Genomic DNA, 20,085 nt, shown 5'->3' with positions numbered 1-20,085 from the left:
GATACGCATGGATTGTTTCTTTATATTCTCAACATTTTGGACCACGCTTGCACCACATGTTTTGTTTTTGCAAATACTTTTGTAAATTCTTTTCAAAGTTCTTTTTGCAAATAGTCAAAGGTAAATGAGTAAGATTTTGAGAAGCATTTTCAAGATTTGAAATTTTCTCCCCCTGTTTTAAATGCTTTTTCCTTTGACTAAACAAAACTCCCCTTCAATAAAATTCTCCTCTTAGTGTTCAAGAGGGTTTTAAGATACCAATTTTTGAAGGTGCTACTTTCTCCCCCTTTAGAACATAATGAGATACCAATTTTGAAAATCATGAGTTTTAAAATTAGGTGGTGGTGCGGTCCTTTTGCTTTGGGCTAATACTTTCTCCCCCTTTGGCATGAATCGCCAAAAACGGATATTTAGAGTGAAATATAAGCCCTTTATTTTCTCTCCCCCTTTGGCAAATAATTGAAATATGAGTGAAGATTATACCAAAGTGGAGAACGATGCGGAGTACCGACAAAGAGTGGATAATACCGAAGGAGTTGAGTGGAAGCGTTGTCTTTGCCGAGTACTCCATTTCCCTTTCAATTCTTATGACTAAGCATGAGAATACACTTGAAAACACATTAGTCATAGACATAAAAGAGATATGATCAAAGGATATATCAAATTAAGCATGATCATAGTTCTATATAATATAGATTGCTCCCCCTAAATGTGTGCATGGAGAGGAACATATATTTTGGCCTTAAATGCCAATTGCACATAATTGGGTTAATGAGAACATATCTATATCATATAGAATGTGAAGTGCATTGTGTCGCAGTATAGGTGTGATGCTCATGACAATTTATGCACTTATGAAAGCATGTTATGAACAATTTAAGCATTTTCCCTTGAAGGATTTCAAAGAGACTTAAGGACCATCCACCTTTGGAACAAAGGTAGCTTATCCTTGTTACAAGGTTAAGATTTAAGCTCTTTGATAATAAAAACACTTCATCTAGTTTCAACAAAGATGCATTAAAGCAGGAATGAATTTTTGAGAAGTTAAACTAGATATGAAGCAGGGATAATGCATGGACATGCTTTCTCTTCCTTTTATACAAGATATGTAAAGAAAGTATAGAAAAGGAAGATTTAGGTACAAGTTTAAATGAAAGGAGATAGTTTTACCCTTTTGTACCTTCACATAGAGACGCTCTCTTCATTGTGCTTTGTCCTCAGTCTTCGCTGCTTAAGACCTATACTCAAGACAATATATGGAAATATTTTGCACAAGAGAGAGTTCTACAACCAGTGATCCTTCTGCAAGTCATTGTTAGCATATATTAAGTGAGTCACTAATTGCATAAATGTATCATGAATTCTCCTTTCAACTTAGTGCATATCAAGAGAGATATCGATTTAAAAATATATATATATATATATATATGGCACTAAGAATCATGATTGTTAATTTAAGTCATTCAATGATCAAACAAATAACAAATGTGATCAAAAGAACAACATACACAATAGATTATCGAATAAGCTTAGAGTAGGAGAATCCATCAAATATGCTACTTTAGAGTGAAAAATAAGAATTGAATAATAGTAGCATACTTCATGAGAAACTCATTCTTATGCACGTGACTATATGAAATTACTAAGATAAAGTGATAGTCTCAACACAATCAAGATGTAGAAATAGACTCCCCCTAGAGATATGCATCAAGAATTTGAATGAGATGAATAGATGCATTTATTATAGAGAAGTGTAGGGAGAAGCATTATACATCTTGATCAAGGCTTATATGATTTGCAATAGACAACTTATGCCTGATATTCTCATAATGAAAAGGATTTAGAATACTCACAACCACACCATTGATTGTTTTGTAGATCTTACTATCCAAGTAGGTGGTGTTGTTCTTGATGTCCTCCTCATTCATTTGAGAGTCCTCCCTTTGTAGTTGTTTTTTTTTCCTTTCAAACTCATTGAAAATACTCAAGAAAGATGTTAATAACACAAGGGAGTATATAATGAAGGATGATTTCTTTAGATAGGAAATAAATACAATTCATCATCCATATTTCACATATACATGAAGTAAATTCCTTAACGTTAGAACACAACAATATGCATCCTTTAAGCATTTTGATCAATCATAGGAATTTTACTTCTTCATATTGAGTTTATTAATCATTACTTGGAAGTAAATCAATATGAGAATATGTATAGCAAAGGCATGAAATGGATTCTAATGGACTAGTGCATTTATGAGAATGAGATTGTATGCACACCTAGCAAAAATTAAGTCCCAAAAAGAATCTATTCTTCACATAGGTAGAATAAGATAATTTAGAGTAAATAACCATTGATGGGAACTGTATTTGATTAAGAAGATGAGTTCCCATACCTTTGCTTTTTCCTTTCTTCCTTTGGGTGAAGAGCAATCCTTGAGGCTTGTGCACTTTCTCTTTTGTAGATATTCATAAGTAAGCTCAAGAGATACGTCGTTAGTAACATAAGCACTAGTTTCTATTTTTGTAATCATTTTTTATAAGGAATGAAAAGATGGATTACTAGAATATGGAAACTTCATAGCATGAACTAGATTATCCTATAAATGATGTTATGCTCAATCATAAAACAAGCATATATAATCCTTTAAGATTATGGGAATAAATCTAATTCATTATATGGAAAGCGATGAATGTGAAAGAATCATATCCAATTTAAGCAAGTAGAAATACATCATAAATCATTGGATTGATTTTTTCTTTTTTATGTTAGATTACGCATTCCCAAAGAGAAACTTATTCTCTATAAGTGAGACTACTTAGGTTACTTAGACAAAATCATTAGTCTCACTATCCTAGTTATAAAGAGAGTTTTCCTTTTATACGTGTCCTAAGGATTTGAATTCCTTACATGACACTATATTCTTTTAAGAACATGAAATATCTCTCTATATCTAGAATCATGGCAATAATAGAGTGACTAGCGAAAAAAAACATGCCATGAGATACTTGCAACAATTTAAGGCATGTAGATTGCCATAGGATGGAAATGATGAGTATGCAATCTACCATATGAGAGGAAATTCTTCAAAGAATGGTAATATAAATTTAAAGACATTTGAAGTGCTTCTTTTTCTATGCGACTACACAAGACACATGAGAAATCATAATTTAAGATACTTGCACTTAAAAACACAAGTGTTACCATCCTTCGGCTTTCCTCCATGTTGTAGGCCTTGATTTTTCCGCACAAAATAATCCTTTATTTCCTACAACATCAATATCTTCCCCGAGACGATATGAGTTTTAGACATAACAATTTGAAGTAACTTTGGGTCAATCTTGGATATATGGATCATTGAAGATTGATAGCTTGAGTTAAATTGAATTAACTTTCTCAAGCATCCCAAGGCTTCATATCATCTCCTTCTCCTGCAAAGCTTGTCAAGCATATTTTGGTACCCATTGCTTGATGGGTCCATCACAGTTAGTCAACAAAGATCTAGGAGCCCAAGAGTCCTTTGTGTTAGCACTTGGTAAACTCATTACCATTCTAACACAAGTTGCAATTTTGGGTTGCCTAGTTACATGAGAAATATTTGACAAGCTAGAAGTGGGATAGTTATTAGTGGGACAATCCCTGCATTGATGTCCCTTCTTTCGGCAAGTGTAGCATAGGCGTTTTTCAAGTTTTGAGGATTTCTTCTTTCCTAATGTATGCCTTTTTGTTTCAAATGGGGACAAGATTTGATTAAGTGTCCCTTCTTTGAGCATTTAAAACAAAGTCTATCATCCTTGTTAATAATCAAGCCATTTTTAATGTAGGGACAAGACCTAATCAAGTGTCCCTCTTCAAAGCATTCACTACACTTCTTATTTTTCTTAGTGTGAAGTGTGGCTTGATCATTACCTTAGATGTTACCTTGTATGGAGGCATGGTTGAGGCTTTTGGAAGAGGTATTGATTTTCTTCTTTTGTTTCCTCCTCTTGGCAATCCTCAAGTCCTTGACATTTTCTTCAAGGGATTTAGTGCATGCCACGGTTGTTCTCGTCTCAAGCTTCTTCACCATGTGATCACGGTTATCTTGAGAAGGTTGAGCAATGCTCTTCCCTTTAAGTTGTGTCAAGCTCATCTTTAGCCTCTCATTTTCTTCCTTGAGCTTTTGATATGTATCATCATTTGTTCCTGCAAATTCTAGCTCAAAGGGAGATTTGCTTGTCGACGGACAACAAGCATTAGCACATGGTAATGTAGTTTCAATTTGAATACATGTGCATGAGTGAGGTTGTTGGGATTTTAAGTTTTCTATCACAACCTCATGAGTAATGTTTAATATGATATGATCATCTCTAAGATTTTCATGAGAACATAGAAGCATATCATATTTTTCTTGAAAAGCTAGATTTTCAACTTTTAGCTTTTCTACTTGGTCCTTAAGCAAGGTATTCCTATTTACTAATTGAGCTATACAATGTAAAGCGTTATCTTGCTCAATTGAAACATTTTTATACCTTTGGACCAAATCAACATGAGAGCAATTTAGCTCCTCATGTTCTTTAGTCAACTCGTCAAAGCATTGCATTTTCATGGAGAGAACACTTTCTAGCCTTTGACGAGCTTCGCTTTGCTCTCTCGCTCTTTCTAAAAGTTTGAGCATGACCGCCTTGTCTTCTTGGCTTAGGCGAGCGTAGAGTTGCATGAAGCTTCTTTCTTCCTCCTCATCCTCATTTGTGCTTCCGCTATCATTTTCATTAGCCACACAACATATGTGGGAATCGAAATGGGAAGACAAACCTCTTGGAGAGGTGGATTCATCGTTTGGTCTCCATCATTTATTTTCTTCTTCTTCCTTGCAAGGGTTAGTATCACAAAGACCAAAGGAAGTAGAAGCACAAAATGAACTATCATGTTTGGACTCATCAAATTCGCTTTTAATTCTAGTCCAAATATCATGCACATCACAAATAGGTGTTGGGGACTTGTTCTCAAATGCTATGAGTTAAGAACAAGGCAACACAGAAAATGTTAAACATTAAGATCCTTCGTCCTTCGAAGCGTTATTTCCCTTAGGATATAACGATCTCCGGGCGAAGGTCATGAAGGATCAACCTTCATCATTACAATATACATTAGTAAAAGACGAAGCATATGAAACATAAAAGATAGCGTGAATAATCATATAACATTATTCATTTAACTTTATTAACCCATCATAAAGAAATAGAAACAATATTGGATTAAAAATGTACCTTTGGCTTGGAAGGAGATGAAAATACAAGTGTGACGCAAAAGCAAATGCCAAGTCAGCGTGAACAGTACGGGGGTACTGTTCACCTATTTATAGGCACGGGGTACAACCCATACAAAATTACATACGTGCCCTTTACATTTGGTGATAATTCTATAGCATTCTATCGAGGTCTAAATGGCCTTTTCATCTTTAAGTCGGTTTCCCTTTTCTGCGAACATGCCGAAGCTTTCCTGCTTCACAGCTTCGGCACTGTGTCAACCTTCGTATCTTTTGAGCTTCTCCCTTTCTGATTCAAGTCCGAAGATACCTGTTCACACATTATACTCCAGAAACATTGTTAAATCATGTTTTTGAGGACCTTCGGAAGCCGAAGGCCCCCAACAGTAGCCCCTCGCAATATTAATTTGTTTGAAATAATAAATTCAGATTGCGATATGAACGAAGGCTTTGTGCCGAAGGTCCGAAAAAACACCTTCCCTTTGCTAGAATAGCAACATTCAATGACAAGTGGGGTCTTTCAACTTTCAACGCATCAAGCGTATAAATACGGCCATACCGCAAACTTATTTTGCACGCTTTCTGGCCAACCACTCCTGCTCACTCATTTTTTTAGCTCTTGTGCACTGTGATCTGCTAAGTTTTTAGCTTTGAAGCTTCGGCTTTTTTTAAAAACAGTTTTTTAGCGCTTCCGAAGATGTCTGAAGCTGCTAAGAAGGCTGCTGCTGAGATGAAGCTGAGTCTTGATGAAGAGAAGAACCTAGGGTTTCTTATAGCGATGTCGAAGTCCAACACAGAAAAGATTACCAAGGAAATTCTGGAGGGGCTGTCTGAAGATACTGGTGACAGTGAAAGTTATGATATGGACAGCGGTGGCGAAGACTCCGAAGATCGCCCCTGGCGACCAAGCCATTCAGTTTATGGTAAATCAACTATCAAAGAGAATCATCTTGTTAATATGAGAGGAAGGTATTTTCGGGATCTGTCCATTGTGAGGGCGGACGAAGGGGAAAAAACTTGTCCACACCCTGAAGAAAATGAAGTTGTGGTATACCGAAGCTTTTTGAAAGCTGGATTGCGATTCCCCTTGAGCAGCTTCGTCGTGGAGGTGTTGAAAATCTTCGAAGTCTATCTTCATCAACTTACTCCCGAGGCAATTATAAGGCTAAATATCTTCGTGTGGGCCGCGAGAAGTCAAGGTCTGAAGCCTGACGCAAGAAGCTTTTGTAATGTTCATGAATTATTATATGAAACAAAGCCTTGGGGCAAAGAACAGTACCATAACAATTTTGGCTGCTACAGCTTCGTTTCTCGGTCCGGGGCAAGCTGTCCCGTACCAACCTTTCGGAAGAGATGGCCCGGGGATTGGATGACAGAATGGTTTTATGTGAAGAATGACTTATCAGCACGAGAAGACATCAAAGGTATAATTATGCGTCCTATTTGGCAAAGCTTCGGCCTTCGGAGGCCGAAGGTTGAAATGAACGAAGCCGCCGAAGAGTGCCAAAGAGCCTTCGGCGTTGTCTGCTCTTTTATAGGAACAAGGGACTTAGTACAAGAACATATCGCCTTCAGGGTGTGGCCGCTTGCTGAAACATGGGAAATGCCACAAGAAACCATAAAAGAGGCCGACGAAGGTGAGCTTGTGAGACTGAAGTACACCTTCAAATTTGGAGATAAATTTATTGAGCCAGATGATGAGTGGTTGAAAAGCATTGACAATTTAAGTGATGAGCTACTCGGGACCTACTCGAAGGCTGAAGATAATGCAATGTCAGCAGCCTTCGGAGGCCGAAAAAAGAAGAGACTGAATCGGGTATTTGATGCCATCGGGTTTGTCTACCCTGATTACTGCTATCCCATTCGAAGGCAGAAGAGAAAAAACACAATCTCTGCAAAAGAAGAAGCTGCAGCTGCTCCTAGCGAGCCAGAACCGAAAAGGAAAAAGATAAAGGTTCTTACGCAACGGCCGCGTTATATTGAACCAGCTTCGGTGCCGGAGTTTACCGGGAAAACTTCTTCAGCCACCGAAGCTGAAAAACTAATCGAGCCAGCCTTGTTGCCAGAGATCGTAGAAACGGCCGAAGTGCCACCAAAGATAGAATCAGATCAATCAAACATTTTGTTGTCAGAAACAAAAGAGAAAACCGAAGCGCCGCTCATAGAAAAAATTGAGGAGGTAAGAGAAGCAACTGAGGGCTCCAAAACATCAGAAGTTTTGAGTCCTACAGCAATCGTTGGGACAGCAAAACACCAAAAGGGGCCATCAGTGACCCCAAAAAGGAAAAGAATGGTAAATGTACTAGACGTCTTGGAGACAATTAAGTCTTCAAGCACAATTCCAAAAAAGAGTGTTAAAGTTGCTGAAGCTTCTACTGAAGCTTCGGCTCAACAAGCTGAAGCTGAAGCTGGGCCTTCAGAGCCCTTCAAAGAACAACCTTTTGAAGCCGAAGCAGTTAAAATTCCGGAACCAATATTAGTTGAAGAAACGGACACCGTCATCCCCGAAGCACCTGCCGGCATGCATGATTACATCATACGACATGCTTCGGGGAAAAAGCTATCTGAGGAAGAAACTCATGAGGCCAACCATTATGCAAAGGAGCTGAAATATCCGAAGGGGGCAGTAATATTCAATGGAACAAATGAAGATGACTTCTTATACTGCCTGCCTGATAACAAAGAGCTATCCGTCTGCCGAGAGATGGCGAGAAGCATAGGCTTTCCGAAGCTTGAAGCTGGGTTAAGCGCCATGACGAAAGAGGATCTCGCAGACAGCCTCGCGTACAACAGCCTGAAGGTACGGGAATTAAACACTTGAGAAAAAACCCCCTATTTTTTTTTTTTTTACGCAACTCATTCCTTTTTTCTTATATGAATTCTTTTTTCATATAGGGCCTGATCCTAAGCAACGCGTTAAGAGCGCAAAAAAGCGTCGAAGATGAAAGTTATGAAATTGCGTTTAATAATTTACGCTCCGAAGTTATCAAACTGAGAAACGAAGCTTTGGAAAAAGATAAGATTCTGCTTACACTGGTAGATAAAGTGAGAAGAAACGAAGCTGCTTCAAAGGCCCAGGCCGAAGCTCAAAAACTCGAAATTAAAGATCTTCAGAAACAGCTGGCCAGAGCCGAAGAGGATCGCGCTCTTGAGGAAACGAAACGAGAACTTAGTGATTTTATGGTCAGCAAATTGGAATCAAGAGTTAAGGAACTTCGCACATCTCAGGGGAAATATTATGTGAAATCTGTAGAATGTGTTAATAAAATTAAATCCAGCTTCGCCAGCGTAGGCGCCTTTTCCAGCGAAGAGAATTTCTCTCGAGGCAATCCCGAAGGTCCGCTGGAATGGATTAGCCACGAAGCAGAGGCCTTCGAAGAGATTCTGAACAGTCGTGGCGACATATGTGCTTTTTCGGGCGCCAGAGGAATTGCTTCCGTCTTAGAGAAGAAAGGTTGCGAACATGTAAAATTTTTAGCTCAATCCGAAGCTACCTTATCTACCGAAGACATCAAGGACCCCTCGGCCGAAGCGAGCACAGTTGGAGGCAAATTTTTTACTGATATCTGGAACGACGGCGGCCGAGGAACGGCACGAGAGATCATTGAAAGAAGCGAAAAAGGCATTCACGATGCTAGAAGAGTAGCAGACGCTGCCGAAAGGAGTAGGGAGCCCGAAAGACAGTTAGGTACCAACTAGTCGTTCTTGTTGCGTTGTAATTTTCATTTTAAACTTTGCTCGCGATTTGTAAAAGTACTGAAGAAGTGCTCTCTACGCTCAGAAACTGTTGGACGATCTGCCGACCCCCACACAAAAGGGGATGAAGAAATTAATCAAATGGCCGAAACTATCATGGACAAGGTCGTTGACCAACTTCTGAATAAAGCCGCCGAAGCAGTATTGAGGGAAGATTAGGTGCTATTTGGAAAAAACATTTAAAGTGTAATCTATGCAACACTTTGTACATTTGAATGTAATATACAAGTCTCTTTTCATTATTGGATTCTTTACGATGCATGAAACTTTAAATACATACCACTTTTGAGCCTTCGGCGAAAAAACACCTTCCCTTCTTTTCATGCGTCGTGAAGAAGATAGCCTTCGTCAAAATTATTCTGATGAATGACATCGATGCCTCGTGAAAACATTTTCCGAAGCTATTTTCCGAAGCTATGCAACTTTGATATTGATCTGATAAAGTTCGCCCATGTTTCGTGAAAATATTCCCCGAAACTGCATTCCGAAGCTATACAATTTCAATGTCACTTTTTCAAAGCATCGCTTCGAAGGTTGAGAGTGTCCCCTTCTCTTGCCAGATGCGATATGATGTATGATGCTTATGCTATGCAAAATGATGTGATGATGTTATGTTATGCATGTGACATTTGTTCCGAAGATACACACAAAATATATTCGTAAGCTCTGCATTCCCTTAGGAACGTCTTTGGAGCTTCTTCGTCTTTTACTTAGACGGCATCAGCGTTGACTTTTCGCTGTAAGCCTCCCTTAGGAGCTTCTTCGTCTTTTACTTAGACGGTATCAGCGTTGACTTTTCGCTGTAAGCCTCCCTTAGGAGCTTCTTCGTCTTTTACTTAGACGGTATCAGCGTTGATTTTTCGCTGTAGGCTCTGCATTCCTTTAGGAACGACTTCTGAGCAGAAAACTTACGCTGCGCTCCCTTTGGAACGACTTTTTGTGACTTTATAAACTTACTCTGCGTTCCTTAGAACGACTTTTTGTTACTCCGAAGGATTTTTAGTCCGAAGGTCCTTCTTGGTAACGGAAGAAATTTTAGGCTTCGGCAACTTAGGCCTGTGAATCAAATAAATTTTTTCTCGTGGAAACAACGAAATTATTACATGGAAACTATCAATGTTTTTTGCTTCACAGAAAATAAAACTGAATAGAAAAGACTGCTATCAAAGGTAGGATATGTCAATAAATGTGCTTCGACTCTGGCACAGTGCTGTTGACTGTGCGAGCTTCGGACTATTCTCTGAAGTCCCTCTGCTGTGGAGCGTATTGACTCCCTTCTGGCTGTTGACCTTGCTGCAATGGAGGTGGAGGCGGAAGCTGCTGCCAGGAAGCTTGAGGTTGACTTGCCGAAGCTACAGAAGCCGCAGGGTGGTTGTCTATGTATTGTGGGACATAAGGCGGATGAAACGAAGCAGTATGCATAACCTGCTTCGACTGAGCTTGTTGAGATGCAGCTTCGGCTAGTTCCTTTTGCTTCTGGATTGTAACATGGCACGTCCTAGTGGTGTGGCCCTTGCCCTCTCCACAGAATAGGCAAAACAGTCTCCTTGGCTGATCTCCGAATCTTCCGCCGAAGCCCCTGGCGCCTCTGCCTCTTGGAGCTGGTGGCCGAAAGGAAGTTTGTTGTTGCCCCGAAGCCTGTGAGGAGCACTGCGGCCTGTTTTGCTGACTCCCCTTGTCATCATTCTGAGTGCTGTGAATGGAACGGACATGCCTCGGGTAGTATCTTCCTCCGAAGCCCCTGGTCATCTCAGAAAATCTGAAGGCCTCCTCCCTTCTTTGGCGAAAGTCATTGTCAGCACGAATGTACTCATCCATCTTTTGGAGCAATTTCTCCAAGGTCTGAGGAGGCTTCCGAGCAAAGTATTGAGCTGCAGGTCCAGGACGAAGCCCCTTGATCATAGCTTCGATAACGATTTCATTGGGCACCGTTGGTGCCTGCGCCCTCAATCGTAAGAACCTTCGGACATACGCCTGAAGGTATTCTTCGTGATCCTGAATACACTGGAAGAGAGCTTGAGCTGTAACCGGCTTCGTTTGAAATCCTTGAAAGCTGGTCAGTAACATATCCTTCAACTTCTGCCATGAAGTGATTGTTCCTGGCCGAAGGGAGGAATACCAGGTCTGAGCAACATTCCTGACGGCCATGACGAAAGACTTCGCCATGATTGCAGCGTTGCCCCCGTACGAAGACACTGTTGCTTCGTAGCTCATCAAGAATTGCTTCGGGTCGGAGTGGCCGTCAAACATGGGGAGCTGGGGTGGCTTATAGGATGGAGGCCAAGGAGTAGCCTGCAGCTCAGCAGACAGAGGAGAAGCATCATCAAAAACAAAATTTCCCTGATGGAAATTATCATACCAGTCGTCTTCGTTGACGAAGCCCTTCTGATGAAGGTCTTTCTGATGAGGCCTTCTGTTCTGCTCATCGTGAGTGAGATGGCGAACTTCCTCAGAAGCTTCGTCAATTTGCCTTTGCAACTCAGCTAGGCGGGCCATCTTCTCCTTCTTCCTCTGCACTTGTTGATGTAGCATCTCCATCTCTCTGATTTCTTGGTCTAGCTCTTCTTCCTCAAGCGTCGGGCTGACGGCTTTTCTCTTCTGGCTTCTGGCCTCCCGAAGAGAGACGGTCTCCTGGTTGTGGTCCAGCGGTTGTAGTGCTGCAGCCCCAGCCGCTGAAGCTTTCTTCGGCGCCATAGCGAAGGTCTATAGCTTCCGAAGGTGTTCACGAAGACTCGAAGTGGAAGTGAGTTCACCGGAGGTGGGCGCCAATGTTGGGGACTTGTTCTCAAATGCTATGAGTTAAGAACAAGGCAACACAGAAAATGTTAAACATTAAGATCCTTCGTCCTTCGAAGCGTTATTTCCCTTAGGATATAACGATCTCCGGGCGAAGGTCATGAAGGATCAACCTTCATCATTACAATATACATTAGTAAAAGACGAAGCATATGAAACATAAAAGATAGCGTGAATAATCATATAACATTATTCATTTAACTTTATTAACCCATCATAAAGAAATAGAAACAATATTGGATTAAAAATGTACCTTCGGCTTGGAAGGAGATGAAAATACAAGTGTGACGCAAAAGCAAATGCCAAGTCAGCGTGAACAGTACGGGGGTACTGTTCACCTATTTATAGGCACGGGGTACAACCCATACAAAATTACATACGTGCCCTTTACATTTGGTGATAATTCTATAGCATTCTATCGAGGTCTAAATGGCCTTTTCATCTTTAAGTCGGTTTCCCTTTTCTGCGAACATGCCGAAGCTTTCCTGCTTCACAGCTTCGGCACTGTGTCAACCTTCGTATCTTTTGAGCTTCTCCCTTTATGATTCAAGTCCGAAGATACCTGTTCACACATTATACTCCAGAAACATTGTTAAATCATGTTTTTGAGGACCTTCGGAAGCCGAAGGCCCCCAACAATAGGTTTGTCATATTTTATTATGAAGGCATGATAATCTTCTTTGCTAAGGGATTTACTTAAGATGTCATAAGCTAGATAGTTTAAGCGTATACATCTTAAATCTTCTTCGGAGGCATTTTCCCTAGCATAGTTAGGAGGAATAATACTCTTGTCTAAAATTTGTTCTAATTGTGGATCTATCGTTCTAAAAGCATTTATCACCCTAGTAGACCATGAATCATAATTAGAACAATCGGAAAGCAATATCTCAAGAGTTACCTCCTTGTTCTCCTGGGTCTTCTTGTTCTTTTGGGATCTCCTACGAGCCATCACTTCGAGTTGTTAGACTCAAGATGAAGTGCCTAGCTCTGATACCAATTGAAAGTCGCCTAGAGGGGGGTGGATAGGCGAAACCTGAAAATTAAAACTTTATCCCCCAACTAGATCCCTTGATTAGTGGTTAGAACAAGATATACAATTGTCGGAGTATAAAAACTAAGTTCTTGCTAGTAAAGAGTATAGCTTTCAAATAATGCGGAAGTGATTAATCAATACAACTAATAAGTCTATGATAATAAAGCAAGAAGGCTTAGATGAGAAGAGTAACGACTTAAGTTCTTTCTTGCGAAATGTTGCTTCACTAAATGAGAATTTATCTTAAAGCAACACCAAATGGGTTAGCAAAGAATAGTGCAAGAAAAACTTAGAGTGAAGGAAAACAAGCAAATCACAAGCAATAAACACAATGGACACGGGTGATTTGTTTTACCGAGGTTCGGCCCTCGAAGGCCTAGTCCCCATTGAGGAGTCCACTAAGGACGGGTCTTTTTCAACCCTTTCCCTCTCTCCACCGATCACTCAAGACCGGCGAGCTCTTCTTCTTCTCAAGGATCACTCTCGATCCCGCAAGGACCACCACACTCTTTGGTGTCTCTTGCTAGCTTTTACAAGCCTCCAAAACTTTGGAGGAAGTTCAATGGGAGTCAAAACTCCACGCGCAAATGAACACAAAGATGTAGCACACACTATCTCTCAATGAATCTCACAAGGCACTAGTGCTCAACTCAAATGAGTAGCTCTCTATTGCTTGCTCTCTCTTTTGTGGCACTTGTGTTGGTTGTAGTGGTCTAAATCTTGTGTATAGGATGTATCAATGAATATATGTGGTTGGGATGGCTTGAGAATGTCAACTAGATGACTTGGAATGTTGCTTGGGCTCCCACCCCTTGAAGTGGCCGGTTGGGGTGGTATTTATAGCCACCAACCAAATTGTAGCCGTTGGAGAAGGCTACTGGCGATGGGTGCACCGGACAGTGTCCGGTGCGCCGCCACGTCATCCTCCCGTTAGGGCTTAGAGCTGGTCGACCGTTGGAGGCTTTGTCCTCATGTGGCACCGGACAGTCCGGTGCGACACCAGACAGTCCGATGCCCCTCTGTCCGTCTGCTCTGACATCTGATTTGCACTGTTTGCTTTGCAGAGTCGACCGTTGCGCGCAGATGACCGTTGCTCCGTTGGCGCACCGGACAGTCCGGTGGCACACCGGACAGTCCGGTGAATTATAGCGGAGGTGCGCCTGGAAAACTCGAAGGTGAAGAGTTTGAAGTCGATCTTCCCTGGTGCACCGGACACTGTCCGGTGGCACACCGGACAGTCCGGTGCGCCAGACCAGGGTGCCTTCTAGGTTGTATTTTGCTCTCTTGTTTGAACCCTTTTCTTGGTCTTTTTATTGGCCTATTGTGAACCTTTGGCACCTGTAGAACTTATAGACTAGAGCAAACTAGTTAGTCCAATTATTTGTGTTGGGCAATTCAACCACCAAAATCAATTAGGGAAGAGGTGGAAGCCTAATTCCCTTTCAAGTTCATGATCTAAAGGCCATATAACTTAAGGATACAAAGGAAGAATTATGGTAGTGGAAAGTTCAACCGAACCATCATGGAGTCACCATTCTTATTATGTTCTTAGGACCATGCCTTTGGTCGTGATACGATGTTGGAGATGTCATTTCACGAGACGGTTGCCATATCTGTCGCAAGGGCAATATGATATGTCGCACACATGCGCTGGGGCTCGTGCCACTAAGTGCATCGTAGTTGGTAGCTGGTGTAGACTTTTGCATTTAATAATACTTCATTTGTACACTCCATGTGCGCACATGTAGCAATAGGATTTATGTACATACCATATGGTGGTCTTGAGTACCCTACAACACAAGTAGGAGTAACAACATGCTTGACAGACCTATAATATCAAATATCACACATTTATTATATTGTACCTAAGACTTGTCCATTAAGCTAATGCCATGAACTTGTTAGTAGGCAGGTAGATGTGGGGTCCCATCCTCAAGACTGTAAAGTCCCATCATCCCATGTGGTTCTAGTCATTATTTTATGGTAGGATTGCACATGCTCTATCCCTGGTTACCATGGAGGCTTCTGGCTTCGAAAGGTTTGGGGCCCGACCGGTCACATGATGTGAAGCCGAGGACCTTAGAGGCCTCGAAGGCCAACAGACGCCCCAAACTGTCTAAGTTTTAGTGTTTGGAGGACATACTCCTTTGAGTAGCCTCATTCTTCATAATTGTCCGAGACACAAGGGCTCTAGGGACTTGGTCTTCCATCATGAGACATCACGTGCACTAGATGCTTCAGTCATAGGGTCGATGTGCCCTGGGTCTCTTAGTGGCTCTTTAAGGAACTTAGTGGTGTAGCTATTTTCTTTGGATACCTTGATGTTAAGTTACCTATTGTCAAGTCTTTGCCATAGTTGGGCACATGGCTTCTGAGAGCGATAACCCTAATAGGTAATCCACACAATAGCTTTTACATTGATATTTTTAAATATGTGATGACGATAGACCAAGTTATGATATGCTCTATACACTTATCATATTATATATATGTATTGTATGTATACACCATATCCTAATAAGAGCATTTTCAACAAGAAGTCCTATAATTGAGTCCTAATAATTAAAATAAGGTATGATTTTGAAGTGTTTAGGGGCAAAAAACATTTGGGCTCCAACAGTTGAGTCATATATTATGTTATTAGGAAATAGATTATGTTATTTAGGAAATAAAAGGTTAGCAACAGTGTAAAAAATAAGGATAGGACTCCCGCATATTGGGTTTTATATTTAGGATCTAAGAGACCGAATCCTATAATTATTTAATGAAATTTTTAAATAGGTCCCTTGTTGGAACATATTTTTTATGTTACAGTTCTATATATTAAAATACAACTTTATTTAGAACTTCTGTTGGAGATTCTCTAAGGTCGCGTTTAACTGAGCATGTATATGACTGTTTCAAACATAAATATGTACTAGGTGAGTGCCCGTGCGTTGCAACGGAAACATATAATACCATGATAACCTTGATCCTTAACTCATGGCCTTGATATAAAGTGTTTGCCATTCAATTAGCACCTCTGAGTAGATGGCTTCCATGCAAAAGTGTCATGAAATATTTAACAAAATAATATCATCAACAATGTCGTTTTAGAGTCGAGCCGTGTGTTTATTGCTTTCATCAGTGCATTTGGATCAAGATATGTTACCTTCATTGTCATCTAGTCATAACCCAAGGTGTTTCATAAAAATAACTATGAAGAGGAAGTAAGGGATTGCAGTCCTCTCAAGACCCTCCAATACTCTTACTCCCAAACAAGACCTTAATTATAATTATACTTGTGTGTATCCCACAAACACCATCGTCCATGACAACACATTCCGGTGAGGCATACTGTCGAACAACTCAATAAGAGTTTTCATGCAGCTGGTATACAAAATGAAATGTGTTAGCTGTACAAAAATACATTTAAGCTTGCAATCAGAATATTTCATTTTGAAATAATATATGTATGTGCTCGTACTATGCCATAGAAATTAAAAAAATCGCCAAATTCATACGTTAGTTTGTTAAGATACAAATATTACAAAATATCAGATAATAAAGTATTACATAAGAAGGTAGTAATCTATTACATCATTCTAGAGGATACATGGAAGCACAACACAATACATGTGTTTTCCAAATCGTACACATGTCCCAACAAAAACAATAAAATAGGATGCTTGCAGCATCTCTTTTATTAAAAGGTGACCCTGGTGTTTTGACGGAGCTAAGATACCCTGGTGTTTTGACACATGCCACACAAAACTATTCTATGATTTACAGATATGCACTCGTTGGACACCATCCTGACATGAGAAAATAAGCACACTATATAATTATGACAAAAGAAAATAATGTATGTAACATAATGCTTCATCTTAATAGAATAGTAACCCATGGCTTATAGCCATCAGATTCCATTCGCTGATGCATAACCAAGAAAAATTTAGACTTTGGACAAGGGAAAAGGTAGACGGTCTTAAATTTTGCTAGAAAGGTCATAAGACTGTGACATGACAGTCTGAATAAATTATGACTTGCCTTACCTTTCTCTTTAATAGATCTAATAACTAAGAGCGTCGTTCACAATAATTCAGAATGGATTGTTTTAGTATGTGTACCACTAAACTTAAAAAAAATGGACAGAATAAAAAATCATTCATAGGGAGAAAGGTGCCTTATGCAAAATAATTATTTTTGACAAAAATATTTATACATGACAGTACACACAGCTGGGAGCATAACAGACTTTGTACCGTGATAAAAAAGTAACCAATAAATCATGCACAATTATTCGAGCATATGTAGAAGTTCAGTACTTACATGGCATACGCATGCTGCCGCTGCTACCTTTGAAAGGTGATCATTTGGTCTGCACAAGTGCTCACCCCACCAATATGGCATATGTAGAGTCAGTTATTTTAAATTCACTAATCATTTACGATTGTCGAGTGACAACACATGTAGATGCCTATTACATGTGTCTAGAACTGGCTCAGTTAAATAGGTCTCATGCAGACATGTATATCTCTGTTAAATCAAAGTTACGCTATGAATGTACTGAATGTCACACATTAAAGTACGAGACGAAACTAATCAGGTAAACGCCAAACATATGATTTAGTTAATTACCTGCACGCCTTTGTTTACCAGACCAATATGCCTGATGTTCAAGCGAGCAGAAGCATAAAACTTCAAGGCGTTGCCACCAGGAGTACCTTAGTTCGTCCTCCAAATCCAAATGCGGCTACCTTGGCCCTGATCTACAATGGAGACAAAGAGACTAAGTTGGTAGCAAAAGTACAGGCTATTTGAAGAAAAAGAGGATATAACCGCAATTGCATGCAAAAATTGGTAAGATTGCACAGGAAGAACCAGGTATAACCCTTTAAAAGATAGGATTATGTGATAATGTTTCCAGAATTATAGTGGCATTCCTTTTTTGCTTAAGGAGAATGTAATTCCAGAGCTTGAAGGTAAAAAAATAAAACAAAGGATTAGGTAACAACATTGTGCTCTAGCCTGAAAATGTTGCAATAGAGAATACCTGAGAGTCTGAAACTTACATGAGTTAGCCCATGTCCTCAAGTACAATGACACAAAGACAGCTAGCCCCTGTCCACGAGTACAATGACATCAAGACGCTAAAACAATTAGAGATGATAAAGGTTGACCTGGATGAAGATAATGATGAGCAGTTCTAGAATCTGAGGATGGAGTAGCTAATGTGGTTGAACTACCCAAAGAATCAAAAGGGAAGTTGAAAGGGAATTAGGCTTACACCTATTTCCTAATTTATTTTGGTGGTTGAATTGCCCAACACAAATTGCTGGACTAACTAGTTTGCTCTAGATTATATGTTCTACAGGTGCCAAAGGTTCATCTATAACTATACGAAATCGACTGTCCGGAATACCGTAGATTATTCCGGACAGGAGAAGCTTTTTGGAAAAACAGGCCAAGCGCGGACCGTCCGGGCCCTTGCGGCGGACCGTCCGCGACACCGGGATACCCCTCGGACAGAACCAATGCAAAAACACAAGTTTCTACTACAGACTGTCCGGAGAAAAAGGGCGGACCGTCTGAGCCCTCGCGCGGACCGTCCGGCCTCAGGCGCGGACCGTCCGGTCGGTAAGAAACCGAAAAACCCGAAGGTAACGGGTTCGGAGAAATGAATTATAGGGGGCCTCGCGGACCGTCCGGGGTGCACGACCGGACCGTCCGCGACTGGCTCTGTCTGACATCTGACGACGCATTAAATGCAATATAGCCGTTACTGCTGACCGTTGCGTTTTCAGCCGTTGATCAACAGGGGCGGACCGTCCGGACCTGGCTCGCGGACCGTCCGCGCTCAGCAGAATGGTGCAACGGCTAGGAAGTGGTTGGGGGCTATAAATACCACCCCAACCACCTCCATTCACTACATCCAAGCATTCCAACCTTCAACATTCAATACAAGAGCTAGCAACCCATTCCAAGACACATTCAAAGCCTCCATCTCTCCAAGTTTCACAATTGAGAAAAGAAATCATTAGTGATTAGTGGCTTGAGAGAGAAAGTGATCCGTGTGTTATTTGTCGCTCTTGTCGCTTGGCTTTTGCAATCGTGCTTTCTTGATTCTTTCATTGCGATCAAACTCACTTGTAATTGAGGCAAGAGACACCAATCTTGTGGTGATCCTTGTAGGAACTTTGTGTTCCAAGTGATTGAGAAAAGAAAGCTCACTCGGTCCGAGGGACCGTTTGAGAGAGGGAAGGGTTGAAAGAGACCCGGCCTTTGTGGCCTCCTCAACGGGGAGTAGGTTTGCAAGAACCGAACCTCGGTAAAACAAATCTCCGTGTCTCACTTGCTTATTCGCTTGGGATTTGTTTTGCGCCCTCTCTCGCGGACTCGTTTCTTTATTACTAACGCAAACCCGGCTTGTAGTTGTGTTTATATTTGTAAATTTCAGTTTCGCCCTATTCACCCCCCTCTAGGCGACTTTCAATTGGTATCAGAGCCCGGTGCTTCATTAGAGCCTAACCGCTCGAAGTGATGTCGGGAGATCACGCCAAGAAGGAGATGGAGACCGGCGAAAAGCCCACTACAAGCCAAGGGAGCACTTCATCGGAAGAGTCCCGCACCAAAAGGAGGGAGAAGAAGAAGAGGTCCTCCAACAAAGGGAAGGAGAAGAAATCTTCTTCTCACCACAAAGAGAAGAAGGAAAAATCTTCTTCCCACAAGCCGCATCGGAAAGGCGACAAGCACAAGAGGATGAGGAAAGTGGTCTACTACGAGACCGACACTTCATCAACATCGACCTCCGACTCCGATGCGCCCTCCGTAACTTCTAAACGCCAAGAGCGTAAGAAGTTTAGTAAGATCCCCCTACACTACCCTCGCATTTCCAAACATACACCTTTACTTTCCGTCCCATTAGGCAAACCACCAACTTTTGATGGTGAAGATTACGCTAGGTGGAGCGATTTAATGCGATTTCATCTAACCTCGCTCCACAAAAGTATATGGGATGTTGTTGAGTTTGGTGCACAGGTACCGTCGGTAGGGGATGAGAACTATGATGAGGATGAGGTGGCCCAAATCGAGCACTTCAACTCTCAAGCAACAACAATACTCCTCGCCTCTCTAAGTAGAGAGGAGTATAACAAAGTACAAGGGTTGAAGAGCGCTAAGGAGATTTGGGATGTGCTCAAAACCGCGCACGAAGGAGATGAGCTCACCAAGATCACCAAGCGGGAAACGATCGAGGGAGAGCTCGGTCGG

This window comes from Zea mays, chromosome 5, assembly GCF_902167145.1.
Source record: "Zea mays cultivar B73 chromosome 5, Zm-B73-REFERENCE-NAM-5.0, whole genome shotgun sequence".
Taxonomy (NCBI): Eukaryota; Viridiplantae; Streptophyta; class Magnoliopsida; order Poales; family Poaceae; genus Zea; species Zea mays.
The sequence above is the reverse complement of the archived record's forward strand: the minus strand, read 5'-3'. Positions refer to the sequence as shown.